Source organism: Panthera pardus, unplaced genomic scaffold (assembly GCF_024362965.1).
Source record: "Panthera pardus isolate Hobbes unplaced genomic scaffold, ASM2436296v1 HiC_scaffold_2, whole genome shotgun sequence".
Classification (NCBI taxonomy): domain Eukaryota; kingdom Metazoa; phylum Chordata; class Mammalia; order Carnivora; family Felidae; genus Panthera; species Panthera pardus.
This window is the reverse complement of record NW_026526765.1, coordinates 34,497,821-34,508,553: the sequence shown is the minus strand read 5'-3', so window position 1 is coordinate 34,508,553 and position 10,733 is coordinate 34,497,821.

Genomic DNA, 10,733 nt, shown 5'->3' with positions numbered 1-10,733 from the left:
ATCTCCTGGAAGAGGAAGGCAAGAGTAAAAACAAGGAACATTCTCCACTTCTTGGTTGGTCTCAATGCAATCAAACAGCTCCCCAGTTCTGCCACCAGGTGGAGCCATTGCACCCTCTTATTTTTTCCAGAAGGCAGCCTATTTGGCAAATTTTCATTTTGTGATGTCTTCCTTAAGTTAATGGGCGGCACTGAAACTTTTAAGCAGAAAAAGGGCATGCTCAAAATCAAATAAAAAAGTATGGTGGCATTTCTATGGAGGATGGATTGAAGGAGGCCATGACAGAAATAAGGAAAATTGTTAGGAATTTATTGAAATAGTCTGGGTGATAGGTTACTGCAGATTTGAATTTGGACCACAGTAATGGGTATAGAGAACAGGCCACAGGAGTATATAGCACATAAAATAGTTAGGTCTCGGTGATGAACTGACATAACTTGATATAATTGGATTCATATCTACCATCTTAATATTTGTTTTCTATTTGGCCCATAAATTTAGTTCCATTTCTCCTTCTTTTTTTTTATCTTTTGGAATATCCAGACATTTTTATCCTTCCAATGTTTTCTTCTATTCACTTATTGGTTATACATTATTTTACTATTCTTTTTTTTTAAATTTTTTTAACGTTTATTTATTTTTGAGACAGAGAGAGACAGAGCATGAATGGGGGAGGTTCAGAGAGAGAGGGAGACACAGAATCTGAAACAGGCTCCAGGCTCTGAGCTGTCAGCACAAAGCCCGACGCGGGGCTGGAACTCACGGACTGTGAGATCATGACCTGAGCCGAAGTCGGACGCTCAACCGACTGAGCCACCCAGGCGCCCCAACTATTCTTTTAATGATTATGTAAGGGATAAAAATATTCAAACTAGACTTATTTAGTCTAATAGGTATTATTGATTTTATGGTTTTCCTTTTTTTTTTTAGTAACATCAATATCTGGATCATCTGTGGGTTTAGTTCTATTATCTGTTTTTTTTCGACTTAGTTATGGATTTGCCTTATTACCTATCATTTTGTATGCCAAAAGCATGAAAAAGAGATAGATGGAGCCTCCATATAATGTGATCTTCCACCAGAGAGGGCTCCCTCTCTGCTCCTTAGGCAGATAGAATGAAGGCTTATCAGTGTTTGAGGAAAGATGAGACTGGGCTCAAGACTTTGCTGCACTTTCAAAGAAGGTCCTTTTCATTGAGAGCCATGCTAATCTCCAACTTCAGCCCTAAAAGACTGAAGGAGATCCGGCTCTCTTCTTCAGAAGTTCTCATCCCAGCTCTAGAGTCTCCTGCTCTATGCAGCTCCTATCAGGTATCTGGAGGGAGAGAGTGGCCATGGGCTTGAGACAGGCCTTCCCTGCTCACGTTTCCTGAAAGGGACAAAACACTCTGCCTTCTAGAAGCTTTCTGGAAAGTTTCTCAGCTTCTCATACAGCCCCAGAATTTAGCAAATGTCACTAAGGGAGAAAAGGCTATGTATTTGAGGCACATCAAGTTTTACATTTGCCATTTTAATATTTCTATTTGCCTGCAGAATTGGCCTGTGCCATGGTAGAGCCTGTTGTCTCCACTCAGAATTGGTAAATCCTCTGTGGGGTGTGTGTGTGTGTGTGTGTGTGTGTTGAGGGGCGGTGGCTGACACTGTCAACATATCTCAGAACAGTTCTGTTTTCCCTGGAATGTTAGCTCATCTACTTTTCTTTGATTTGACAGATCTCCAAGTCCCTTTTCCAGTGTGCCCTTGTTACTGAGCTGTTCTGACACTGGTCGCCTGACTGCTTCTTCCACTTCCTGTTTTTCTCTGAAAAGCATGTGTGAAGTCTTGGCTTTTGGCCACGATTCAGAGACTGGTTTAAAGCACATTTCACTGGAAATCCCCAAGTGACATTTCAGTAAAAGAGCAACATTTTTGAACATCAGAGGGGGAGGTCAGCTCCTGACTTGTTGCCTGGGAGTTCATTTCTCTCTGGGACCTACCTTCCAAGTCCCCACCTGCACGTTGGTAGTCTCTCAGTCACCTGCACTAATATTCGTTGGGCACATACTAGGTGCCGGGCCCAGTTATAGGTGTTGAGGATGTAGAATTTAACAGTTCAAAATCTCCTTGTCTGTATGGAGCTTATGTTCTAGCAGAGGAGAAAGAGCAATAAACAAATGTGTGTATCCTATAATGTCAGGATAAGAAAGAAGGAATATAAAAATATACGAGTAGGATGGAAAGGAAGAAGAATAAAGGTGGTGATTTAAGATAGAGGAGTCAGGAAAAGTCTCTCTGGGAAGGTGACATATGAGCAGAGATTGAACTATGGGAGACTGTGAATCCTGTGAATATCTAGGGAGAAGAATGTTCTAGACAAACAGGACAACAAACACAAGGGTGAGTTTGGCCCATCCTAGGAAAAGCAAGGAGGTCATTCTGGCCAGACTGAAGGGAAAAAGGCAAAGAGTGAAAAGAGGGGTGCCTGGGTGGTTCAGTCGGTTAAGCATCTGGCTCTTGTTTTCAGCTCGGGTCATGATCTCATGTTTCATGGGATTGAGCCCCACGTTGAGCTCTGTGCTGAGCATGGAGCCTCCTTGGGATTCTCTCTCCCTCTGTCTCTGCCCCTCCTCTGCTCATGTGTTCTCTCTCTCAAAATAAATAAATAAACATTAAAAAAAAGAGTAAAAGGAGATAAAACTGGAGAAATAAGCAAGATCCACATAGGTGATCTTCTAGGACATGGTGAGGAATTATGAGAAGCCATTGAAGCAGGGATGAGATAAGATGTAACTTATGCTTTGGAAAGACCATTTTTCTTTTCAGATATTTATATAAATTCCAGTTAGTTAACATATAGTACAATACTGGTTTCAGAAGTAGAGTTTAGTGATTCATCACTTACGTGTAACACCCAGTGCACATTATAACAAGTGCCCTCTCTAATATCCATCTAGCCCATTCCCCACCCACCTCCCCTCCAGCAACCCCCAGTTTGTTTTTTATCTTTGTTTTATTTATTATTTTTAAAGGTTTAATGTTTTATTATTTATTTTTGAGAGAGAGAGAGCGAGAGAGCAGGGGAGGGGCAGAGAGAGAGGGAAACACAGAATCCAAAGCAGGCTCCAGACTCTGAGCTGTCAGCACAGAGCCCAATGTGGGGCTTGAACTCACAAACCACGAGATCATGACCGGAGCTGAAGTTGGACGCTTAACTGACTGAGCCACCCAGGCGCCCCTGTTCTTTACCTTTAAGAGTCGAGAGAACATTCTTTCTATCTGAAGATCTGACCAGTGAGGAGTGAAAAGGGAACCAGGGAGTACAGGTGAAGGGCTACTGTCACAATGTAGGTGGACAAGGATGTTTCTTCAGTCTAGATGGTAGCAGTGGAAGTGGTAAAATGGGGTGAATTTGAAATAAAATTTGAAGGTAGAGTGAATAGAAATTTCTGATGAATTGAATGTGAGATATGAAGAAAAGAGTTAAAAAAAAAGTGTCCTATATTTTGATTCTGAACAACTGGGTGAATATTTGGGCCATTTATTGAAAGAAGGAAGGCTGGAGGGAGGGCTAGGGTGAGGGTTTCACTAAACACCGACAGCTGGAGACATGAGGCGGGAGTTCAGGGGACAGATCAGGGTAAAGATGTGGGTTTGAGATTCTCCAGTATCTAGATGTATGTAAAGCTCTGGTTCTGAGTGAGACCGTCTAAGGGGAGGAAAGAAGATAGACAAGAGGGTTGAAGACTGAGCCCCAAGATGTTGGAAGAAGGAAGAGGTACCTGAACAAGATCAAGTTCAGGGGAGTGGTAGGAGTGACCACTTAATCGTTGTGTGTTGAAACCACAATCAGTAAGAAAGTGGAGGTCTAAGTATAGACAACTCTATTTAGAAGTTTTGCTCTAAAGGAAAGCTGAGAAATGAAGCAGCGGTTGGAGGGAGATGAGGGGCCTAAGGAGCGATCTTTGCCGCTTATGGGGAGAGATATTGCAACATGCTTCCCTTTTCAGAGCTCAGGTTTAAGGGCAAATGTACAGGACTTGTTGGGCAGAGCTCTGCTCCTGGCAGAGGCACAAAGAGCAAACTTTTGCCTGAGAACTTAGATTCGCCAGAAGGGATGGAGCCTATTGGCTGCAGCAGCATAAACAACACCACTGGGCAAATTGAGCTGAGCAGATCTCCATTTTGTCCTGAAGTTTCACGGTGAACATTTTTTTTTTAAGTTTGTTTGTTTGTTTATTTTGAGTAATCACTACACCCAACATGGGGCTGGAACTCATGACCCTGAGATCAAGTCACATCTCCTCCAACTGAACCAGCCAGGGTACCCCTGATAGTGAACTTCTAATTGGGTGGCCCAATCATGTAGCCTTCAGCAACCCCACATGTGTTATCCCCCCGTTATTGGTGAAATTGGGTCTAAGCAGCTGATGGGTGGGTTTGAGGTCTATGGACTATGCTAGGGCAGTGGGGGCTGTGTGCCGGGTGAGTACAAGGACAAAGGGCACATCCACGGGCCTCTTTCTCAAGAGGAGATAACAAGGGGGGACCTACTGGCGCTATTCTCTCCATCTCTTCACCTTCTCTTACACTTCTTTGCCTTGTTTTTGGAGAAGATGTAGAAGCAGCCCTTTATATCCCTGTCACACGAGAAAAGTAAATTAAAATGCACTGACATCATCTGAGGTCATAAGAATCCCATTAGAGAGTGTGATTAAAGCATCCGAATGAGAATAGAATATCTCAGTTATCTTATGTTGTTGTGGAAATTGCACTAAACTAAAATCACAGTGTGACCTTGATTGAGCGTGTTATCTTTGGGCTTAAGTTTCTTCACTTACAAAATGAAAGTTTCGGTAGGACAAGACAATGTCTAAAGTCCTAGCTGCTTAACAGTTTCTGGCTCTATGATGTATACATTTTGAAGTTGTGGTGTGAATAGAGCTGGGGTTCTTAACCCTGGCTGCACATTAGAATCATCCAGAGGAGTTTTAAAAGTTCTGGACACCAGGATGCAGGCATCGTATCCTTTGTTCATAAAGCCCGTCTGTCACCTGACTGCACCATGCAGGACCTGAGCTGAGCAGCAGGGCTTGGGAGCCTGGCTATGCCCAGCATGCTTCATGAACCCAGAGAGGCGTCCCTTGACTGCTAATTAGACACACGGACCTACTGAATTAGAATTTGCCTTAAAAAAATTATTGTCAAGGTAGCTAACATACAGTGTAGTCTTGCCTTCAGGAGTAGATTCCCGTGATTCATCACTTACATACAACACCCAGTGCTCATCCTAACAAGTACCCTCTTCAATGCCCATCACCCATTTTCCCCATGTCCCAACACGCATCAACCCTCGATTTGTGCTCTGTATTTAAGAATCTTTATGGTTTCCCTCCATCTCTGTTTGTATCTTACTTTTCCTTACTTTCCCCTATGGTCATCTGTTAAGTTTCTCAAGATTTCAAGGAGATTCACCTGCGCAGGAAAGTTGGGGAGGCTGTTTTAAGAGCTTTGCTGACATCTACTGGAGACAGCAAATTTTGAGTTCCCCCAAATCCCATTGCAATACCAAATGTCGCTGTAGTAAGTCAAATTTGTGAAAAACCAGTTTTGTGAATCCTGAGAACAATGTCTAAAGGAATGACTGTGCCCTTCTTTTTTTTTTTTTTTTTTTTAAACGTTTATTTATTTTTGAGACAGAGAGAGACAGAGCATGAACGGGGGAGGGGCAGAGAGAGAGGGAGACACAGAACTGGAAGCAGGCTCCAGGCTCTGAGCCATCAGCCCAGAGCCCGACGCGGGGCTCGAACTCACGGTCCGTGAGATCGTGACCTGAGCCGAAGTCGGACGCTCAACCAACTGAGCCACCCAGGCGCCCCTGACTGTGCCCTTCTTAAGAGTAAATAGTGAATACAAGAAACGTGACAAATGTATTCTCTTTACTAGAAAAGAAAAATGAAAATTGCTGGTGAAAGCACCTGGCTTCTGTAAATATATGCCAAGATTTAGCTTTTTGCATGCGGTTTTTTTTTTCAGCTTAATTTCTGGTATTAAAAAAAGCACCAGAATTAGAAATAATTCAAGTGTTTTCCAAGAGGGGGAATGGTTAAATAATTACTACATCCACGCAACGATTTTCAAGCAGATACAGTGAGGTTTTGGAAACATGAAAAAAGACAGCAGTCAAGATTTAGTAAAAAAAAAAAAAGATAGGTACACATTTGTACACAATGTGATGTACAATGTGAAAAATAAACAACGCAAAACAAGACCAAGGGCACCTTGCTGGCTCATCAGGAGAGGACGCGACCCTGTGGGCTCAAGAGGAACTTTTGCTTCTCTCTTAACTACACAGAAGAATCTAAATTGGGGGTCTTTCCCAGAATAAGGGTTATTAGCAGAGACAACTTTTATCTGAGTGACCCACCTGTATGACAGGACAAACATCTAATTCCCAAACATCAGCTCTTCTTATGGCTCCGTGAGGTGCATTCCTTTCCTCTGGAGTCCCAGACCCCACATCCTTCTCCTTAGTTCAAGATGACATATAGACCTCATTCTCCCAACTGTCTTTGGAATTTTCATGTCACTGTGGATTCCTTGTACATACACTATTAAATTTGATCGTTTCCTGTTGCTCTGCCTCGTGTCTTTCGGATTCTTAGTCCAGCTAGAAGAACCTTTGAGAGGACGGGAATTCTTGCTCCCTGACACTAGAAAACCTCTCCACAAAAGCAGGAGAAAAAGAAAACAGTTTTATTATTGAATAAACATTAAATCAGTGAGCATCATGAGCAACCCATCGAGAGATCGCAAAGACAGAGGAAATCTCACCTTTCACATAGCCCAGCAGAAACGGCCCATTACATACATGTAATGTACTTAATAATAGTTCTCAAGTAAGAGGATTTAGCTCCATTTGTCATACACAGTCCACCCTAAATTCACCTGGTTATTGGGATACCTATTTGCATTAATTAGCTCAGTGGCTTTATCCAAAGGAGAAACAAATTTCTATCTTCACGACAGGAGTTTTAAAATTTAAAGTAAGGCACACACACTAAAGTTGGACTCCCACTTTCCTGGAAACTGTGGCTCAACTTCCTTCATGTTTACATTTCAAAGAGATAGCTCCCAGGTCCTGGAGAAAGACATTCTGGGTCCTAAAGCCAGCGGTGGGAGCTGGGATCCAGCCTAGGCTTGACCTAGCGACCAGGAATTCCCTGAGGGAATTTGCTCCTTTTGATTCGCGGAGTTAGCGTGACCTTAAATGTTGGCTCTAGATACAGGGGAGGCAGATTGTAAGATTTCTGTTCTTCCCTTAGTGCTGGAGCCTAAGAGGAGACACATGCACATTTCAGAGGGGCTGGGGAAGCTGTTTGTCAGCTGCTTGGGTGGACTCAATTAAAAACATGCAGATGCAGGTCGTTTCCTGCATTACACATGCCTTAACATGGCCTTAGGAGTTAATGGCCTTCACAGTTGAAGAGGCCTCACCTCAATCCAGAAACTTCCATTGCTGCTGCAGCGGAGACCATCAAAGGCCTCAGGGTTGTTGTTGAGAGGCCCCCTCTACCTAGTTATGTCTCTGAGCCCAATTCTCCATATATCCCATTTGAGTAACCAGAAGCTGCTAATTTCTTATTCACTTGAACCCCAGCTGAATCCCTCCTTCACTAAAGCTGTGCTGGTTGGATCTGTCCAGTGCCCACCCCCCAGAATCCTTCAGTCTCTGATGATGTAAACTCACTTGGCTCCTACTGTGCATTCATGCTTTCCAGAGGCAATCCAAAACATCCCCAGGAATTTTAGGATTCTTAGGCCAGGGCACAGTGGCTGAGCACCATTTTGACATGGCATCTAGTCCTGCTTGGGCATCATTCCCTGCTCCTCTTACTAGGCTTCTGTTTGGTTCCTGAATCTAAGCCCCTATCTCATACCATGCCAGTGTCTTGTCCAACTAAGCCCCTCTGCCCGAATGATGACATTTATAATCTACCCAGGACCCTACTTGCTCTAAAACCTAGGCTCCCACTTGATAGTTACGTGCTTGCCCTTGAACCACCATGCAGACTCTGGGCTCTTTCCCTGGTGCTGCAGAACCCCAGTGCTCCTCCCAGGTCCTCTGCAGAAGCATTTTCCCAATGGTCTTCTCCTCCTAGGGCCTTTAGGACACAGCCAGGCATCAAGCTTGTGTTCTTAGTAAGTGTTTCGATGCCTTCTGGACACTACACCCCCTGGATTGGATCTGTCCTCCAACCTCTAGGCACTCAACATCTGCTTCACCCTGAAGAGCTACTGTAGCCGTTCTAGCAGTCAGGAATCCACTTCTCCTTTGGCCACCCTGTATCTTTTCCGTTCCAATGCCCCTTGTGTCTATCCCTTCCCAGTGTGGACACTGACTGAACAGGGCAATAGGAGTAGAGGTGTTGGTTAAAGGTTAATGGTCTCTTTCAGGAAGAAATGTGACTCAGAAACCCTGGATGCAGCTTGGGTAATATCTTCCTTTAGAATCAATATGATAACTAGTGTTCTAAATTACTAATGACTGTACTTTTAAGAAACATACTCATTACCCAAATAATACCCATTCATTATAAAATTAGAAATTATGCATAGAGGAAAAGAAATAGTCACTTATAAACTACTCAGCTAGGCTCAGCAATTTCCAGTGCTGTTTGTTCATCATTACTATATGGAGATAATGTTAGGAATACATATTTCTGGTCTCTAATCCAGAACTGCCGAGTCAAAGTTTCCAAGGGTAAGGCCTGAGACTCTGTGTTTTTTTGTTTTTGTTTTTAACGTTTATTTATTTTTGAGACAGAGAGAGACAGAGCATGAACGGGGGAGGGTCAGAGAGAGAGGGAGACACAGAATCTGAAACAGGCTCCAGGCTCTGAGCTGTCAGCACATAGCCCGACGCGGGGCTCGAACTCACGGACTGCGAGATCATGACCTGAGCCGAAGTCGGCTGCTTAACCGACTGAGCCACCCAGGTGCCCTGAGAATCTGTGTATTAAAAAAATTTCTGATGTAACAAGTTCACTAATCTGAAGCCACAAGTCTAGACAGACTCACTGTTAATATTTGGTGGAGTCTACCATGTTTTCTGTTCACAGATAGTTTAATTTATTTATTTTAATAAAATTTTGGGATAATATTGTGTATTACTCATGATGGCACCCAAGCCCTCATTACCTTCAGCAAAAAGAATTTATTGACTCATAACTTAGAAGTCCAGGGCTGGCTCTCACTTTAAGAATACTCAGTCCAGGGGCGCCTGGGTGGCTCGGCGGGTTCAGTGTCTGACTTTGGCTCAGCTCATGATCTTGTGGTTTGTGAGTTTGAGCCCTGTGTCTGGCTCACTGCTGTCAGCCTGTCAGTGCAGAGCCCACTTCGGGTCCTCCGTCCCCTCTCTCTGCCCTTCCCCGGCTTGTGCTCTCCCCCAGATACATAAATATTAAAAAAAAAAAAAAAGAATACTAAGTCCAGGGTGTCTGATATCTTTACCACCTTTAACTTTATTTGGAAGTCAAGGCCCTCCTCTCCTTTGACAACTGGAAGAAAAGTTCCAGGAATTGTCCTCATGAGCCTGTCTTTCGTGTTGTGCTAAGGGGATTCTGGTACTTAGGTTTGATCAGATTCTCCTCTTTGACCTATATGGGTTGAGTCAGTACCACTTGAAACACACGGCTTGTTCCTTTATGAGAAGGGGAAGTTCTATTACCAGGGGAAGGGGAAGGACATTTGCTGACCAGACGGAAACAATAGATACACAACAGATTGCACAGATGGGCCTGCTTCCCATTATTTTCACTTAATATTGTCTGCTCTTCACATTTCATGGCATCATGTATTCTTTGAAAATCTGATATTTTATTGCTGCGCAATGTTCTCCTTTATGTGGACGCTGTATTAGTTCTCTATTGCTGCACTTCAAATTACTTCAAAATTTAGCAGCTTAAAACAAAAAAAAAACTTCTTGTCTCACGCAATTGCTGAGTGTCGGTAGACTCAGAGTGCTTGGCTAGGTAGTTCTGGCCCAGGTCTGTCATAAGGTTGCATTCTAGCTGTCCCCCAGAGCTAGTCCTTGAGGACTTGGCAGGCTGGAGGGTCCTCTTCCCTCACTCACGTGGCTGTTGGCTAGAGGCTTTGGTTCCTCGTCATGTGGGATTCTCCACAGGGCTCCTGATGACATGGCTTGCTTCAAGGGAGACATCCATGAGAGAAGGCAAGGGAGGTATGGGCAGGGAGAAAAGAAAGCTGCAAGTTTTTATCTTATATTTTAATCTTGGAAATGCAATATCATCACTTTTGCTTTATTATATTGGTCACACAGACCTACGCTGGGGCAATGTGGAGGGGCTGCACAAAGGTGTGAATACCAGGAGGTAGAGATCACTGGGGGCCATCTTGGAGGCTGCCAACCACAGATACCATTTCTTTCTTGTCAGATAATTAGGTTGTTTCCAGTTTGTCAAGAGTTTAAAGCATCTTGTATGGCAAGCATTATGTTTAAAATTGGGAAAAATATATAATTTAAAAAAAAGAACTAAGAGCAGGGAGCCTGGGTGGCTCAGTCAGTTAAGCATCTGGCTCTTGGTTTTGGCTTGGGTCATGGTCTCACAGTTTGTGAGTTTGAGCCTTTCATCAGGCTCTTTGCTGGCAGTGCAGAGCCTGCTTGGGATTCTCTCTCTTCTCTCTCTGCTCATCCCCTGCTCTCTCTCTCAAAATAAATACATAAACTTTTTTTA